The sequence below is a fragment of the Glycine max genome, chromosome 19 (assembly GCF_000004515.6).
Source record: "Glycine max cultivar Williams 82 chromosome 19, Glycine_max_v4.0, whole genome shotgun sequence".
In the NCBI taxonomy this organism is placed as follows: Eukaryota; Viridiplantae; Streptophyta; class Magnoliopsida; order Fabales; family Fabaceae; genus Glycine; species Glycine max.
Window position 1 is genome coordinate 13134422 of NC_038255.2, and position 19869 is coordinate 13154290.

At 43.0% G+C, this 19869-nt stretch overlaps 1 long non-coding RNA gene across 1 annotated transcript in view; it reads left to right on the plus strand.

The window, feature by feature from the left end:
* LOC113000444 (uncharacterized) overlaps positions 1 to 19869 on the plus strand; it is a 35131-nt gene that overhangs the window by 14189 nt on the left and 1073 nt on the right. The window lies entirely within an intron of this gene.

Consider the following 19869-nt stretch of genomic DNA (forward strand, 5'->3'; position numbering starts at 1 on the left):
AGGCAAAATCTTGCCCCGATATACATAGCAACTGGGCGATGGCCTCCTCATCGAACCCATCGGACCGGTTCCTCCTCTGGCCATACTCGCACTCCTGACCCTCTTCCAGCACTAAAGGATATCCCAGGAGCTGGCCGATAGCATCTGCATCAAACGGGATCCACTGACCCCTTACCCATGACCTCATATCTCGCACGCCTTCCTCCGTAGGCCAAGCATTGGCATAAAATTCGAGGACTATGTCTGGATCAAACTTGGCCATGGGGGTAACCAGTGATGCCCACCGCCGGTGAACTATCTCCTCCTGGAAATCGGTATACTCATCGTCCCTGAGCTGGACGCGTCACTCCCGGAGAAATGACCATCCCTTGATGGCCTCGAAGCGCTGCTGGTGTTCAGCGCTCCTAAAGCGGTGACTATCATACTCGGGAGCGGAACTAGTTCCTTCGGCCGCTTTATCCTTCTTGGATCTCTTTGAGGCAAGTTTCCTCGGGGCCATTTCCTGCGAGAACAAACATTTGGAAGTTAGTTTTACAAGATAATGCTTATCTTAACACAAAAATGTCATGCCAATCCCTCTGATTTAGACCAAACTCATATGATCCATTCATGCACACGCGCATGTGTAGAAAATATCCTATTACTCATGTCAACATACAAGAACATCCAACATATTCTAATTGCCATACACCTATATACATTCTGAAAAAGAAAAACACACTTTCATGCTCAAAGTGTTGCGTCAAACTTTACACCTAATTTATATCCTAAACATTTTGCTATCACAAACTACCTACATACATTTGAAGTACACCATACAAATTTTTGTTGTTTCTCTCATATTTATTTATATGCACATTGGAAAGCTAATTACATCCTGCACACATTTGCATCCAAAAGGGCATTCCATACTATCATACATTCATTTAGGAAGAAAATCATTCACACTTTGCTAGGAATTTTATGCTCCTTATATTTACCTATGTATACATACTATTGCAAGGCTTTTTCCACGCTACCTCTATGTAAAGTATCAAACATGGGGCAGCCCAAACTCGAGCAAAAACTCTCACAAGCAAGTCCTAATTTCCATGTTTTTCTAATTCTAAAACCAAATTTTGGATTCCTAGCCATAAGCATGTTTCCTTGCATTGAAGCTACAAGTTTGGGTTCCTAAGCTTGGAATTGCATCTGGGCACCTATTTTGAATCTCCTATGCTGTACCTACATATAAGAAACAGTCCCACTCTCCCAATTTTACAAAATCATATTTCTACACCATTGGGGCATTTCACCGAGCACTTGGTGAGCGCATGCTTGGACATAAATTGCAAGAGGATGGGGACAATGTGGCATGCCCCATTGCTTCAGAATACAGCATAGGCCTAAGGTCTTCTCATTCAAATCCTCAATTCAAGAAAACAAGCATAAAAAACAAACCAAAACTGCCCCACAAATACAAGCACATTCTCACAAATTGGAGCACCAAAAGATGAAGAAAATATGCCAATGGGAAGCTAAAAATATTAAGGATTGAATACTTACTTGATGGAGTGAATAATAACACCAAAAATGAAAGCAAAAGACAACCAAAAGTGGCTTGAGGGAGCAAGAACCGCAAGCCTTCGTGTTCCTCTCTTTTGAATGAGGGGGGCGGGGGGGGGGGGGGGGGGGGGGATTTTTTGGGTCAAAAAACCTCCCCCCCCCCCTTTTTTTTTTTTTAAAAGGGGGGGTTGCCCCCCCAAGCAGGCAACCCGCGGGGTTTTTTTTTAGGGGGAAAATAAGAAGGGCCCCCCCCTCCCCCGGGGGGAAGCGTTTCCCCCCTTAACCCCCCTAAATAAAAAAAAAGGGGGGGTTATCTTTTTAAAAACAAACAATAGCAAAAGAAACTGCGAACGCAAAGGATACTGGGCTGCCCCTGCAGCGACGTTCTCTGCTTGTTTAGCGCCGGGAAGGGGTGGCGCTTGGTCAGTCGCGATCCTATCCTCCATTCGCTTCCATCCCTAAGTACCTGCAAGTAAGAGCCAAATGATATGCGACCAATCGTGACCGGTCATCGTCTTACCTTGGTTGATTTCTGCCATTGACTTGTCTTGACTTCTGACCGTGGCCTGAGACGATTCTACTCCTTGCTATCACAAGATATGCATGTGCATGTGCATGTGCATGTATGAATGTTTCTAATGCGATGATTTTATTTTAGTGAAGGCTGGTTAGATTCAATTTTAAATAAGCGTTTGGGGCACCCCATACACCGAGCGAAGAGGGCTCAAGCTATAACAAATCTAAAACACAAAGTTTGAAACCAAAGGGAGGACTAAAACCTCGCCTATCTTTTCTTCTTTTAAAGGAACGAGAAAAATACAGAGGAAGGGAAACCCTGGAGGAAACCAAGAAGAACAAAAACTCAGAATTAAAAGGACATGCAACGGTCCTCTCGATCGCCCCAGACTTCAAGCGTAATATCGTTTAACTACATCGGAGTTCACGGGCGAGGGCAACTCCTCGCCATCCATGTGGGTGAGTATCAGAGCACCCCCAGAAAAAGCTCTTTTCACCACGAACGGTCCTTCATAATTCAGGGCCCACCTGCCTCGATTATCTTTAACAGCGTGGGACATCTTCTTCAGCACGAGGTCCCCCTCGTTGAACTTGCGCGGGCGTACCTTCTTGTCGAATGCGTTCTTTATCCTTCGTTGATACAAACACCCATGGCTCATGGCGGCCAAACGCTTACCTTCAATAAGGTTAAGTTGGTCGTAGCGTGCTTGAGCCCATTCTGACTCTTCTAGGCCTGACTCCGCCATTATCCTCTGAGAAGGAACCTCTACCTCAAATGGGAGCACTGCTTCCATCCCATTAACCAAGGAATACGGTGTTGCCCCAGTAGAAGTTCGTACTGAGGTTCTGTATCCGTGTAGGGCGAAAGGCAACATCTCATGCCAATCTTTGTATGACACTGTCATCTTTTGAACAATCTTCTTAATATTCTTATTTGCAACCTCTACAGCCCCGTTCATCTTTGGCCGATAAGGGGTAGAGTTATGATGCTGGATCTTGAAGTCCTCGCACATTTCCTGCATCATCTTGTTGTTCAGATTGGTGCCATTGTCAGTAATGATCTTCCTGGGGAGTCCGTATCGACAAATCAACTCCTTCTTTATGAATCTAACTACCACATTCCTTATGACATTAGTATAAGAAGCTGTTGCGACCCATTTGGTGAAGTAATCTATCGCCACAAGAATGAAGCGGTGACCATTCGACGCTTTGGGTTCGATGGCCCCAATGACATCTATTCCCCACATAGAAAAAGGCCAAGGGGCGGACATAACATTCAGAGGATGTGGAGGAACATTGACATTGTCCGCGTATGCCTGACATTTATGACATTTCCTGACATGAGCGCAGCAATCGCTTTCCATGGTGAGCCAATAATAACCGGCCCTAAGAATTTTTCTAGCCATAGCATGCCCATTGGCATGTGTCCCAAAGGAACCCTCGTGGATCTCCTCAATCATGAAGTTCGCCTCTCTGGCATCTACGCATCGTAGGAGAGTCATGTCGTGGCTTCGTTTGTACAGGATGGTACCACTTATAAAGAAACCAGTAGCCAATCTCCTCAACGTCCTTTTGTCATTATCAGAAATCCCTGGTGGGTATTCCTTGTTCTCGACATACTGCTTGATGTCGAAATACCACGGTTTCCCATCCCGCTCTTCCTCTATTGCATAACAATATGCCAGCCTGCCTTGAGATTTGAATTCGATGCACGGTAGATCCCCGTGTGGGGCAAGTTGAAACATGGATGCCAGGGTGGCTAGTGCATCAGCCATTTGATTCTCTTCCCGAGGTATGTGGTGGAAGGAAATGTCGTCAATGTACTTGGCTAACCTCAAGATGTGAGTTTGATAGGGTATCAACTTCGAATCCCTAGTTTCCCATTCTCCTTTCAACTGGCGTATGACCAAAGCTGAGTCTCCATACACCTTGAGTAGTTTTACATCAAAATCAATGGCCGCCTGAACCCCGAGGGCGCATGCCTCGTACTCAGCCATATTGTTGGTACAATCAAAACCTAGCCTAGCCGTGAAAGGAATACACTGATCATCCGGGGATACAAGGACTGCCCCTACTCTGTGGCCCAAAGCATTGGATGCCCCATCGAAGCAAACAATCCATTTGTCTATGTCCTCGTGCGTCCGCTTCTCTTCAAACAGGGCCATGATATCTTCATCTGGGAACTCGGGGTGCATCGGCCGATAATCCTGGAGGGGTTGCTGGGCCAAATAATCCGCTAAGGCACTCCCCTTTACCGCCTTTTGGGTGACGTAAACGATATCGAATTCAGATAATAGTACCTGCCACCTAGCGATTCGTCCCGTGAGGGCCGGTTTTTCAAAGATGTATTTCACGGGATCCATTTTGGAAATAAGCCACGTGGTATGGCTGAGCATGTACTGCCTAAGCCGATGCGATGCCCATACCAGAGCACAACACGTCCTTTCCAGCATTGAGTAATTCATCTCACATGCAGTAAACTTCTTGCTTTGATAGTAGATGGCTTGCTCCTTTTTCCCAGAATCATCATGCTGACCCAACACGCACCCCATAGACTCGTCCAACACGGTCATGTACAGGAAAAGAGGTCTTCCTGTTACAGGTGGCATGAGCACCGAGGGATTTGCGAGATTCTGTTTGATCTTCTCGAAGGCCTCTTGGCAGTCACTATTCCATAGGACCGCTTGGTTCTTACGTAAAAGCTTAAAAATGGGCTCACAGGTAGGGGTGAGTTGCGAGATAAATCTCGCGATATAATTCAACCTGCCCAAAAACCCCCGAACCTACTTCTCCGTGCGTGGTTCCGGCATTTCAAGGATGGCCCTCACTTTCTTGGGATCTATCTCTATCCCTTTCTGACTTACGATAAATCCTAGCAGCTTCCCCGACTTCACCCCAAAGGTGCACTTGGTTGGGTTCAGTTTTAATTGGTATTTCCGCAACCTTCCAAACAGCTTACGCAGATTGACAAGGTGTTCGTCCTCAGTCCGAGACTTGGCAATCATGTCATCTACGTAGACCTCTATTTCCTTATGCATCATATCATGTAACAACGCCACCATGGCACGCTGATAGGTTGCCCCAGCATTTTTCAGCCCGAAGGCCATCACTTTATAGCAGAATGTCCCCCATAGGGTGACGAAAGTGGTCTTCTCTACATCTTCGGGTGCCATCTTTATTTGATTATACCCCGAGAAACCATCCATAAATGAGAAAAGGGCGAATTTGGCTGTATTATCTACCAATATATCAATGTGTGGTAGGGGAAAATTTTCTTTAGGACTGGCTCGGTTCAAGTCCCGGTAGTCTACACACATTCGAACCTTGCCGTCCTTCTTCGGGACTGGGACAATGTTGGCCACCCACTCCGGGTACCGTGCCACAGCTAAGAATCCTGCATCAAACTGCTTCCTTACTTCTTCTTTAATTTTTAAAGACATCTTGGGTTTCATTCTTCGTAACTTTGCTTAACCGGAGAAGACCCAGGATTCAAAGGCAACTTATGCTGCACAATGTCGGAATCGAGACCGGGCATGTCTTGATATGACCACGCAAAGACATCTTGATACTCTTGAAGAAGGGTTATCAAGCCTTGATGGATAGGCGCGGTCATACCGGTTCCTACCTTTACTTCTTTCTTTTCCTCCGTGGTCCCCAAGTTTACCAATTCGGTTTCTTCTTGGTGAGGCTTCATTTCACGTTCTTCCTGAGCGACCAACCTCTCCAACTCTGGTGACAGGACGTCCTCTTCCTCTTCCTCGTTTATCGTTTGGCTTATATCTCGATCGAAATCGATTGTCAAACCCTCATTGTTAGGATCCTCAAAGAATTGACCCTCATATCTATACCAAACAAGACAAAAGAAACAAAAAACAAGCAAAATGATATGAGAAAGGGTGGGACCGCAAGAACAGATGAAACAAGATCTCTTTGTTTATTTAATAAGGTAGGTTTCACAAAACAAAAGAGAACGAAAATCTATAGGCTCTAATTACATTGAATCAGCGGTATAGACTTCTGACTGGCTTATCACGCGCCAGTTCCCTACTTGGGAATCGGGGTGGCATGGTTGCACAAAACTTGGTGGGTCTTGAGGGAACTCCTCTTCTATTGCTGCCACCTCCTCCTCGGACACCATTCCAGCACTGGTGAAACACTGGCTAATACGGCCGGGCCATACCCTATCCGCCCGAAATCTTGACGACACGTTCCTCCTCCCCGGCATCCCGGGTTTGTACCCTAATCCATACTTGTATGGATTTCCCTTGATATGGACCACGTCGGCATTCCCGAGGCAGTCCTTGCCTAGACCCATTCCGGGCTCAAATCCGTTCCTGAGCATAACACGCGCCACCATTATGGCCGCTTTGGAGAGAGAAGGTAGCGACGGACTTGGTTACACAGAGGCGCAGCTCACCACCTCAAAGGATTGGAAAGCCGTTTCCAATGATTCTTCCGCCGCTTCTAAGTATGGTGCGGAGGAGGGGCAGCTCACTAACATGTCCTCTTCACCCGACACTATCACTAAAAGTCCACCCACTGCAAACTTCAATTTCTGGTGAAGCGTTGAAGGGACCACTCCAGGGCATGAATCCACGGTCTTCCCAAGAGGCAGCTATAGGCGGGATTTATATCCATTACTTGAAACACCATGTTGCAAGTGTGGGGGCCTATCTGAATGGGAATGTCGATTTCTCCCATCACTTCCCGCCGAGTACCATTAAAGGCTCGCACCACCATCGAGCTTGGTTTTAAACGTGACGCACTAAAAGGAAGCTTTTCCAAAGTGGTCTTCGGCATCACATTTAAGCTCGATCCATTGTCGATAAGTACCTTTGCGACAACGTGGTCCATACATCTCAACGACACATGTAGAGCCTTGTTGTGTCCTCTCCCCTCAACGGGAATCTCTTCTTCCGCAAACGCGATATAATTGTTGGTGGTTATATGATTAACGATGCCTTCGAAACCCTCCACTGAGATATCATGCGCCACATGGGCATCGTTAAGGACCTTCATCAACAGCGCACGATGAGGCTCGGAGTTTATGAGTAGTTCAAGCAAAGAGATCCTTGCTGGAGTTTTATTCAGTTGCTCGACTATCTTAAACTCGCTTTGTTGGATGAGGCGGAGGAACTCATGGGCCTTTTTCAAAGTCACTGTTTTTCCTTGAAGTCCCTCTTTCTTTTCGGCCCCTCTTACCACTGGAGGATCTACTTCTTTCGAGGGGGTGGCTATATCTGTGGGCTCTTGGACCATGGGCGCTTTCCCTTTAGAGGGCAATTCTGCCGGGTGAGGGGAAGCGAACACCCGATCACTGCGGGTTACGCCACTGAGGCCGGTGATGTTGGTTACCTTAGCTGATAGGGAGTCAACTTCGGTTGTAATTCTTTCGCTGGACGCGGGAGAGGTATACTTCCACGGAACGGCCTTATTACTTTGATATGCAAATGGTGTTGGCTTAGGTGCCGTCCGGGGGTATATGGGTGTGGAGCCGGTCCCTTTCCTAGTAAAACATATCACTGGGGCCTTGGGGGTTAGAGGAACCTTCTTCTCCTCCGACTGCATGCAAATCTGTGGTTCTTCCCTCCCTCCTATGGACACTTCAAGCTGCCCGTAATCCATGAGCCGCTGAAGCAATTCTTCCACCACGGGATAGGTTTCCATGTCATGCGACTCCCCGATGTGAAACAAACATTCACCCCTTTCGTCTCCACCTCGGGAGACCATGCACGCCGCTTGCAGTGATTGATAGATGAAGCGTCTAGAAGTAACCACCTCTCCTAACCTCTTTGCCCGCGATGGCCTATCCTCTTTGACGGCGTTCACGCTAGCCCCTCCATGACTAGCTAGCGGGTTGGTTTTAACATTTGGGCCTTCCTCCTGAAATGATAGCCAGCCGGCACTAATCAGGTGCTGCACCTTATACTTGAACGGGATGCAGGAGTCAATATTGTGTCTGGGAACTCCACTATGGTACACACACTTGGCACCCAGGTCATACCACTTGGGGTAGGGTGGCTGGAGAACCTTCCCGGGTATGGCCACCACCAAATGATTCTCCAATAATGAAGGCCATAACTCGGAGTATGCCATGGGAATAGTAGGGAAGTTGTCTCTCGGGGGCGGGTGCTGTGCATATTTATAGGTCGCGCCGGGGGCTGTATTATTAACTGGCCGGGGTACGGCTGGAGCTGTGCGTTGGGCCGGCGCTCTTTCTACTGCGGGTGGTCCTTTTACTTGAGTCGGGAGGGAATTCCCGGCTCGGATTAAAAAATTTGGGGGATTGGGCTGGTATGAGCTTTGGATATTTTGGGGTGCTTTCATCCATGTTGGGGCGGTGGTGACCGCGTGGGCATCTCCTTCCTTTTTCCTCGCGCCCACTACTGGGGCTCTTCTTTTGTTGTTGGGGGCCATATTGGCAGCATATTCGAACTTGCCTTTCCATAGTCCAGATTCAATCCTTTCTCTGGCGAAGACGAGATCCGCAAAGTTAGCTGGCATGTAGCCTATCAGCTTTTCATAGTAGAACGTGGGTAACGTATCTACCATAATTGCGATCATCTCCCTTTCCGTCATGGGCGGTACGACTTGGGCTGCGAGATCTCTCCATCTTTGGGCATATTCCTTAATGGACTCATGCTCTCGTTTAGTCATACCCTGAAGCTGGTTCCGATCGGGATCCATGTCTGTATTGTACTGGTATTGCCTAATGAAAGTAATTGCCAAGTACTTCCATGATCGGATCTGGGAAGCTTCCAGGTTGGTATACCATGCTACAGCTGCCCCAGCCAAGCTGTCTTGAAAGAAATGGACCAACAATTTTTCGTCCGCAGAATACGCCCCCATCTTTCGGCAATACATCCGAAGATGCCCTTTTGGACATGTCGTCCCTTTGTACTTATCAAAGTCTGGTACTTTGAACTTGGGAGGAATGACGATATTGGGTACGAGACATAGATCCGCTAAGTCCGAGAATGGGTAATTGCCAAGGCCCTCGACTGCTCTTAACCTCTCTTCAAGCGCCTCAATCTTTCCCTTATCTTCTGCGAAGGGAACAGATTCTTTTACGGGTGTGGGTGAGGCCGGGATATGGTGGACTATGTTCGGTTAGGGTAGTTCATGTGGGGACGGATCTTTGAGGTGGAGCAGGGGGCCAAGATGGGTATCTTCTTCCCCATCATCTTGCCCGGGATAGTCTTCATAAGGTGGGAGTTGCCCCGCGAAAGTAGGGGCTTGGCTTAAATCTTCCGGGGTGGCACGGGGGGTGAAGTCCGGAGGCAGGCCATAAGGATAAGCTTGCGGACTATACCTTCGACCGAACACGGCCGTGTTTCTGTCTAGGCCCGGATTCAAGGCGGGCTGCAGCACCGGCTCCGCTTCCCTAACCGTACTGGAGGCGGTTGCCGTGGCTTTATCCTCTATGGTTTTCTGGAGTTTTAACATGACCTCTGAGATGGAAGCCATTTGATCTTTTAAGGCCGATAGATCGGCCTTCATCTGTTCCTGCATGCCCTCTTCATTATCCATTTTTCTGGATCGAGTGTTATAGGGGTGCCTTGGTGTTTTCTTAGTTATGATGAAATTCCTAAAGAAATAAACAACGGTGAGTATGCCACCAAAACATGAGTATGCAAATGGATGATCGGAGCACTTGGATCCACCCCAAGGTTTTTAGATAACGTAATGAGTCCAGCACTTCTCATTTTATAAAAAGAACAAAGCTTTCATCTAGCCAAGATTATACAAAGGTGTTACAAGAGAACCTAACGATTCCTAATTATATGGGCCATCAAATCTATCATGTGTTGACAGTAATTGATTAGCCCATGAATCTCCTCGGGGGCCGTACACACTTCGGCCATGGCTTTCGCTTTGGCTAATAGACGCGGGAGGTCTTGACTTCCATTCAAGGTCAAGGCGAACCTATCCATCCACATAGTCGCTTTTTCATGCAATGCATCAATCACCCTCCCTCTTGTTTCTTTTTCGGCGTATACTTGTGCAAAATCTTCCACTAGCTTTTGTTCATGGGCCATAGACTGGTTCAATTCTTCCTTGTATTGCCCTATGATAGCTAGCATGCTTTGCTCACAAGGAAAGGCGAGAGACTTCCTTCGGTTGGCGCTCCCCTCATGGGATACCCTAGCTGTCTTATGGCGAGTGCGGGATTATAATTAATACAACCCCTAGTCCCTATCAATGGAACATTAGGGTAGTCCCCACACGAGAAAAGAACTCCTTCCTTGCCTTCCTTCCAACGAGGAAACCAATTGATCGCGCTGCCCCCTATCCCAGCCAAATGTTGGTCCCAATCGACTCTTCCTTTTTCGGCGCATGAGCGATAGCTTTGAAGCGGACACGGGTGTCTCGTGTCTTGTCGGAATAGGTGTGAAATCAACCACACATAGAGAGCGGGTAAACAACAGACAATCCGTGCACTGTTTTTCTCACACCTCCGGTCAAAGGTGTCAAACAAATCTGCCAAGATAGCCACCACTAGACTTTCCTTGCTATGGTGATATGCGAGGAAAGCATCAATGGCGGCTAAGTCTACCAAATCGTCAACGTTCGGAAAGAGGACAACCCCAAAAATCAGCAAAGCTAAAATATCCATAAACGGGCCCCACTTCTCTTGGCTCGCCATATCCCTTGCCTTGCCTTCCAAGTATTTCCGAGGCAGGCCCACTACGCCGTTCCGAGTTTGCTTCATGCGATCCAACTCTTTTGCTGAATCTCCAACCACAGCTGCAATCTTGCTCGAGGAAGGAAGAAAGCCGGAGAAAAGATACGGTTTTCTCCCCCCAAGAGGGCATCCTAATATTTCCTCAAACTCTTCAATAGTTGGCACCATTTGGAAGTCCCCAAACGTGAAACACCTCAATGGCTGGTCATAGTATTGGGCGAGGGATACGACATCTTCCGTAAATACCTCGGTTGCGGTCAAATCTAGAATCTTCCCGTACACTTTGCGGAAGGCTTGCCTTTGGAGAGGTCCCATCAATCGTCCCAATTCCTTGAGGCTAGTGACATCTAGACTTTTAACCTTGACTTGATAAAACCTTTTGCCGTTTTGATTTGTCCCCATCATTTACCTAAAAAAGGGGTGGATCAAGACTCCGACATGAATGATGCGATGCGTATGCATGAAATGGAAAGAAAACAAGAAAAAAGGGTAATTCCTACATACGAGACCGCAGAGACCCAATTTTAATGCTATGTTTTGGGCATGATGGCGCCTCAACGTAGCATTAAAAAGGTTACGTATTACTCTAAAGAAACCAAACATCACTAGCAAAAACTATAAACCAAAAATGCATGAGAACGAATGGCACAGGAGCGTGTTTGCTCTTTGCCCCTATTTGGGAACCTAATAGGACAATATCTAGGGGTCTCTAATAACTACCCCCCAACAATTTATAACTCACACGGCTGTTTTATCATCACTCAAGATAATAATATTGTGGCGGTATGGAATACCAGCGACAACACCTTATAAAGAGAGAAAGCTCTAGACGAGGTTTCACTATTATCAAGCAAGTCGGAGACCTAGCATGATGATAGATTCACCTCCACTCCTTAAATTCCCATGAACCCGGGTGTAGGGCCCCTTTTTTACTCAAACCCGTGGGTGCTTAGAATGCAGTGTAAAGGATGCGAAATAGACAACAATTATTTACATTTTACACAGTTCAACAAATGCACACACGAAGTTTCACAAATCCACAATTCCTTAAAATAGGCCTAACTCATAAAAATAGTCCCCAGTGGAGTCGCCAACTGTCGCAACGTGCCCTTCGCGGGCGAGCAAGGGCGAGGCTCACGGGTGCGCTTTCCAAAGGAGGAAAGGTGCACGAAGTCGCCACCAACGTTTATTTGTGGAAAACGTCGGGAAAACCGAAGGAAACCGGTCAAAATGAAAATTCTAAGTTCGGGAGTTATATTTACGCTTGAGGAAGGTATTAGCACCTCTCACGTTTGTTTCGAAGGACAACAACCTATTTTTTAGAATTGTGGAAATTGTGTTACCTTAACTTTATTTCTTTTTATTTTTTGAGGTCGACAAAAGCGGGGCTCTTGCTCCTACGTACCCTCCATCAAAGAGGAATTCAGATCCACGTAGTTCTTTCTTATGCGTGAATCAAGTGATTCTTTTACTTGAGGGGTGATCATTTTAAGGCGTTGGACCTTAAAAATGATCATTTTTACTTAGTAAGAAACTGAAATGATAAACTTTCAAAAAAAACCTATTTTTGTGGACGAGCTTGACTAGGCGAGTTTGATTTTAGCCTTAGTTTCACTTTAGTTATTTAGTCAATTCAATTAAGAATGAGAAATCCCAAAGAGAAAACGTCCGATTGATTTTTCGCTTTACTTTACTAAAAGTATTTTTTTTATTATTATATTATTATTTTACCTCTTTTTTGATTTCCAACTTGGTTACGGCACGACCGAACGGTCGGAATTTATTTTAACCAAAATTAACGGATGATACAATTCAAATGATCGGTGGAAATTTTATTTGTTTTTAGATTAGGCGAGAAATGACTTAAATAAATGGCTTAAGCACGTCAAAAGGGGGTATAAAAAGCAAATAAAAACGAGAATAAAAATACATGAAACAAAATGTGGACCACCACGGGTACATAGAATGAATTGAAAAGCTCGGTTTGAGGTACTTACCCGTTGAAGACTGAAGAAAACGAAGAACGAACGATGAATCTTGAAGAACGGTCGAGAATCTTCGCGTAATTACTCACGGAAACGATACGGAAGCGCCTCGGCTTGGATTTTCTTCACGGAAACAATTTTCCTCAGCAATTTCGAGAGAGGGAGAAGTGCCAAGAAGGCTGAACCCTTTTCTTCTTCACTCCTCCCCCTATTTATAGCAAAATAGGGGAGGAGCTTGCCACCCAGCTCGCCCAGGCGAGCAAGGTTGCTTCCTCCAGAAGCAACAGCCTTCTGGAGGAAGGATCTGGAAGGCCCAAGTGGGCCAGATTGCTATTTGTACCCCCCTTTTTACTAAATGCACCCCCTTTCTATTTTTTGGTAACTCTTTTCCGTAACGTTACGAAACTTTACGAATTTCGTAACGATACTTATTTTCCTTACACAAGGTTATGAATCCTTACGGATTATGTATTTACTCTTTTTTAGCTTTCGAAGAAGTTACGGAAACTCACGAATTGCGCAACAACACCTCTTTTCGATTTCCGCCACATTACGGAATTTCACGGATCGTGCAAGCCTGCTTCCTTTTGATTTCTGACACGCCTCGGGACTTCATTTATTATGCAACAAAGCACGCCAAGTATCTCAAAGCGGCTAACCAAAGGTTGCATGTCATCAAGTAATAATCCCCGGACGAAATTAGGGTATGACAGTTGCCCCTCTTTACTTACCTCTCATCGGAGATAAGAGGAAAGCAAAGATAGGACACTGATTTCGTCCGTCCTGCCCTTTCCGCGATGACGACTCTCGTCTCTACTCCTTCGTTTTTCTTCTGCACAAAAAAAAATACAAACAAGAACAAGAACAACGAATATAATATACATATACACATATACACATATTTGGCGAAGGAACCGATCCGGAAAACAACAGAAGAACGTGTTTCCCAGTCACCAGAGGCTTCGCGCTTGATAATGGAGGTCACATGAACAGCACTAGGCAATGACATTCATGGGGCTCCGAAAAAGGGTGGAGAATGGAGGATTGCCTTGACGGTCCGCACTTACGCAATCATGAAACACAGCTCCAAACTTGAAAGTGGAGGACACATGAACAGCGCTAGGCAATAACATTCATGGGGCTTCGAAAAAGGGGAGAATGGAGGATTGCCTTGAGGGTCCGCACTTAGGCAATCATGAAACACAGCTCCAAACTCGAAAGTGGAGGACACATGAACAGCGCTAGGCAATAACATTCATGGGGCTCCGAAAAAAAAAGGTGAGAATGGAGGATTGTCTTGAGGGTCCGCACTTAGGCAATCATGAAACACAGCTCCAAACTCGAAAGTGGAGGACACATGAACAGTGCTAGGCAATAACATTCATGGGGCTCCGAAAAAGGGTGAGAATGGAGGATTGCCTTGGAGGATTGCCTTGAGGGTCCGCACTTAGGCAATCATGAAACACAGCTCCAAACTCGAAAGTGGAGGACACATGAACAGCCCTAGGCAATAACATTCATGGGGCTCCGAAAAAGGGTGAGAATGGAGGATTGCCTTGAGGGTCCGCACTTAGGCAATCATGAAACACAGCTCCAAACTCGAAAGTGGAGGACACATGAAATTACTCCAAACTTCGTGTTTACTATGATATTACCCTAATCCAAATAGTATGTCTTTCACATTCTATTATAGTTGAGATGTCACTCTCATGAGAAGACTTATGAAATACTATCATTGAGTAAACGAGGATCACCGGATTTAGTTGTTAAGTGCAGAGGAGTCTTGTGATCGGAGTAATGGAAAAAGTGTTTCAACTAGATACACAACTTGATATTGAGAATCATATGCGAGATATCTTTTTCTCGATCTTTCGGCAAGTTTCGGGGATGAAACTTCTTTTAAGAGGGGTGGAATTGTAACATCCCATTTTTTTCATAAATAAATTTAAGAATTTTTTAGTAATAATAATAAAAATAAATAAATAGAGTAAATAATAGGTCGTAAATGCCCCTAGCTATAAATAGCAACATGCTAGGTTTTTCAGACTGACTCCTCAGCCTCCTCTGCCTCTCATTTTCGGTTTTCCCCTTCTCCTCTCAAAACCCTTTCTTTTTCCCACAGCCCACAAAATCTGTCTCATAAAAATGATGATCTCGGTCTCATTCATCGTTGGATCATCGTGAAATTTGAGCACCACGTTCACAACCCAATTTTGAGCATTCTCACCGTTGGAAATTGTAAAAGCATGTCTGAGCTTAGAGGAAAACCCTTCGCATTGTAGCTTTTTATTTTCCCGCAGAAACCCAAAACTGTCTCGGTAAAACTACGATCCCGGTTTCTTTAACCGTTGGATTTTTATGAAATTTGGATATGTTGCTCAAAATGCAATTTAGCACACTCTCACCGTTGGGAATTTTGAGATATTATTCTTGGTGGGAGAAAAAGGAATCGCATGAAGACAGTACAAGCGGAGGCTTCAATCTCTTCTCTGTTTCTCTGACGTTCGAGAATTCTATCGAAGCAGTCGGAGGAAAAACTTGAGGAATCTCAGGGAACCTCTATAGATGCCGCTATCATTGTCGGAAGACACGTGAGTCCGCTTAGAGGTAAGGGATGAGTTATTCACAATTGGGAACTAGTGAGAACATGTGTAGGGATCCTTAGAGATATCAATTGGAATGAGTTTTTGAGTGTTTTTGCAATTTCATTTTATCCTTATAATTATTACAGTAAATTATATATGTTTGACAAACCAATTGTTGTGAAATTGATATGCTATTGTGTTGAGCGTGAACCCTATAAATTGAGTACTTTTTCTAATTAATATGAATTGATAAAATAAAGTAAGGATAAATTTAGAGAGAGATATTGATTTGGTATTTTCTCTTTTTCTTGTTGTTTAGGTTTTTATATATAATTTAAAAAATTAATATCATAATTGAAACTAACCAAAGTGTTCATATAATTATTTAGAATTTGTGCATTGAAAGCTTACTTTGAAATTTGTGATTTAATATGATGTATGCTAGTTTATATATATAGAGGTAGTTATTTATATTAATAATTTATGTAAATAATATTGTAGAGTGTTATCGTATGATTCCAAAAATTATTAAGTGTTGGAGTTTGAGAATATTATGGTTAAATTTTATGAACATGTGTATGTTGTACCTTATGAATATCATTGGGAATGTTATGAGATGGTTGATGTGATGTTATGAGATGTTAAAGTATGGACATGATATTCGATTGTGAATAAGTGGATGTGTTAACATTTGATGTTACATTAATTATATCGTGAGCTATGAATTATACAATAACCCGACCAGTGTTTTTGTGCAGTGTTAAAGAGAAAGTGTAGGTTCCTAGTTAGGAACCAGTGTTAAATTGTAGCGCAATTATGTTAAACATGTTTGAAACATGAGTGTGAGGTCGTGGTATTGTATAATTCATGAGCAGTGCTTATAAATGAAATATGTGATGAATTGTGGAATGATATGTTGCCTTGAGATTATAATATTGTTATTGAGATTGAGTAAAAGTGTAAAGTAGAACAGGTGTTGAATTGTGAGATATGTGAAAACATGTGATGATGGATTGTGACATTATGAGATGTGAAATTGTGAATGAGTTTTGGTTGTGAATAAGTGTGTGATTAACTCTTGATGTGACATTATTTGTGTTGTAAGCTGTGAATTGTACAATAACTCGACCAGTGTTATCTTGAGAAAAGTGTAAATGCGCAGTGTTAAAGAGAAAATGTAGGTTTCCTATTTAGGAACCAGTGTTAAAGAGAAAGTGTAGGTTCCTATTTAGGAACCAGTGTTAAATTGTAGCGCAATATGTTGTACGTGCTTAAGACACGAGTGTGAGGTCGTGGGTATTGTATAATTCACTAGCAATGTCTGTGTGCTAAAATGATTTTAGGGGTTGGACTTGAATCAGGAGGGAGAGGCCCTGATGGACTCTTCGGAGTGTAGGCCTTGGGGGTCACCGGGTTTGAGTGCTCCTTTAAGCCTATGCTGATCCCATATGGTTGGAGCATTCTCGCAAAATATTGTGACCCTGACTGGTCTCCCTATGATCTTACTTAGTGAGAGTGACCTGGCAAACCCATTGTGTGGTGTGTCTTGTTATGTACTCCTAAGCGCCCCAGGGTGGTTTTTTCATTGACATGGTACCACATTGTATATAGGCTTGAGTCTTAGCATAACTGTCTCATGCACTTGCTAATTGTTTATTATGAAATTAATGTGTTATTGTGTCTTGATCAGAGAATGTGATTTTTGTGTAATGTGATTGATGATTGAAAAGTGTGATTGATGGATGAAAAGTGAACTTTGAATGACAAAGTGGTGGAATTACGTGAATTACGTGTAAGTAAATTTTATTTAGTTTATATGATATGTATATCTAGTTGTCTTGTTTCTCCATTAATTAGGAATGTGATAACTCACTCCCCGTGTGTTGTTTGTGTTTGGATCCTGTGATGATCTTGAACTTTGTGTTCGGGGGAGCAGATGACTAGGTGAATTGATTTAAGGAACCTTGTTTTGAAGGACGTCGAGACAGAACACTCTGATAGGATGTGACATTGGGATATAGGGTTTTATATTAATTGTATGAAGTCTTAGACGGTCTTGCTTAAACCGAGATAACTTTATTATTTATTTGGACAAGTTTGAATATGTTGTAGAAGAAAGTGAATGTGAGCCTTTTATCCCTTTGAAAAACTTGTATTTACAAATGTAAAAAAATACTATTAATTAATATTTGGATTTTTATTCCTTTATTAGTATATATGTGAAGGGTAGAGGATGTCACAGTTTGTGTTTCTTTTTGGATTTGTTTCGCATGCATGAATCTCCTTGTCACTTGATTCTGGAGATCTTATAGAAATCTTTGATCTGTTGGATAGCGTCAACTGTTATCAATTTCCAAAAATAATCAGAATTTTAGGATTGAGATAATGAACTTTGGGATAAAACAAAATTTCAATAGACAAACACATAATAAATAAGGATCAAATTTTGTTTTTTTTAACGAACACTAAACTAATTATATGTGGTATCATTAAAGAAAAAGATGGAGCTGACACCTTGCTTGGATTGAAGTTACAGAGAATCTCCAATAGTTTGAAGAGCCTATACAGAAAACATGCATGTAATTAGATTTCAGATTCAAGAAATTGAAAATCACACTCATATATATTGTTATAAATTGCGTGAACAGCTTTAACAGGAGAAGAATCTCGTGACTCAACCACAAAAATAAAATAAAAAGAGAGGGGAAATTATTACTTTGCGACCATTTCCTGCGATACCAAAATAATCTGCAATAGGCTTTCAAGGAAAAAATAGCAACGAAGCATCCAAAAAAAACCACAAAAAATCAGACAAAAAAAAACATAAACACAGTTTTAATAAAATCAAAATAGAAGAACCTCTATCTTCTTCTTAACTTCTCCCACAACTTCTTTGCCAAAGCCACCGTTGTTACTGTAACCTGTTCCAAAAATAAAACCACAAAAAATCAGACCAATCAAAGAAAAAGAACCCAAACCAAAATCGCATAAAATACAATGAAGATGGAAGCCCTCAGCAGCTCTAAAACTCAACCGAAAACAAAAGAAAAAAGTGGAACTGAAGAAGACACCAAAATGAAGAAGAAAGAATGGAAACAGAGGAAACAAATTGGTGGGCAAATGACACAAATGAAGGAAGCAGGTTTGAAGTTGGTAGGGAAATGATCGGAAACGCTGGAGAAGAAGCCACGTGCATCACCAACAGAATGGCCAAAGCTAAACACTCAACGTGGCATAAAACATGGCACAAAACCAAGGCAAAGCTGAAGGGGCATAAACCGAATGAATTTCAGAAAGAAAGAAAATTGAATTGGGAATGAGAAGAAGAAGAAAGGAAAAACATGAATTTGAACAATACAGGGAAACTTTGTGGCATGTAATTGAGGAACGACTTTTTGCTTGCTCCAACACCAGCTCCCTCAACCTATGCATCAACAAATGAAGAAGGGCAAATCGCAGGTGTCAACAAATGAAGAAGGAAAAAATACACGTGCCAACAAATGAAGCAAGACCAAAATGACCATAAAATGACCATAAACCCAGCAAAAGGAACATGTGCCAATTTTCTAAGAAGGGGCACACCAGTAATTTTCCTGAAGTTCTCTTTTATAATATAGTAGATAAATTATTAATAATTACTTTTACCAAAAATATTTTTTCATATTTATAATCTAGGTATTCTATTGGTGATAGGTTCAAATTGAATAATAGGATTGGGATTTCTCAATTATACATGATGAGATGATCTGTATTTTTTTATATATATCCAAAAATTTTAATATTGAAATCGATAATTCACACGGCTAAAAGTGCACAACGTGTAAAAATAGGAGAAAACAAAAACTGAAGATAAAAAATATCTCCAGTGTTGAGGAAAGCTTCCAACGTTAACAAATTAAAAAACTTAAGCACAAGTCAGATTAGAAAATATACGGTGAGGAAAATATCTCTTAAAGAAAGCTGATTTGAAAAAAGAAATTTACTTTAAATTTTAAATAATAAAAAATATTTTCCAACGTGAAGTTAGTATATAAAAATATCATCAAGTTCAAAGTCTTGACCGGACAAACTAATCTCCATAAAATAAGCAGAGTGACCCTCCTCACTTTGTGGCCATGGCTTCACTCACGTGCCTTCGCCCAACCCACCCTCAAACCTCCAACCCTAATCTCTCTCTGTGTCTGTCTCTGTGTGTGTGTTTGAAGCTGGCGATTTTGAATTTGTGCCGCCTCTTGAAATTGTGGAGTATCCGAACCCGAGATTGAGGGCCAGGAATAAGCGCATAGTTGCCTTCGATGATTGTTTGTCCACGAAATGTTTGATGTAATGTACAATTAAGCTTTCTCTGTGTTGAAGTGTTATCTATATGTTTGCTTCAATCAAGTAGAATTATTGTGAACTTTTGTTGTGCTTTTTTTTTTCCTTTTTTAATTTCCATTTCCATTGAATTATTAATGAAATGTGGCATAGACAGTTTTTGTGCTAGAACACATAGTTGGTTCACCTATCTGTTTTTATTGGTTCTGACTCCTAGTGAGATCATGTCATTTGT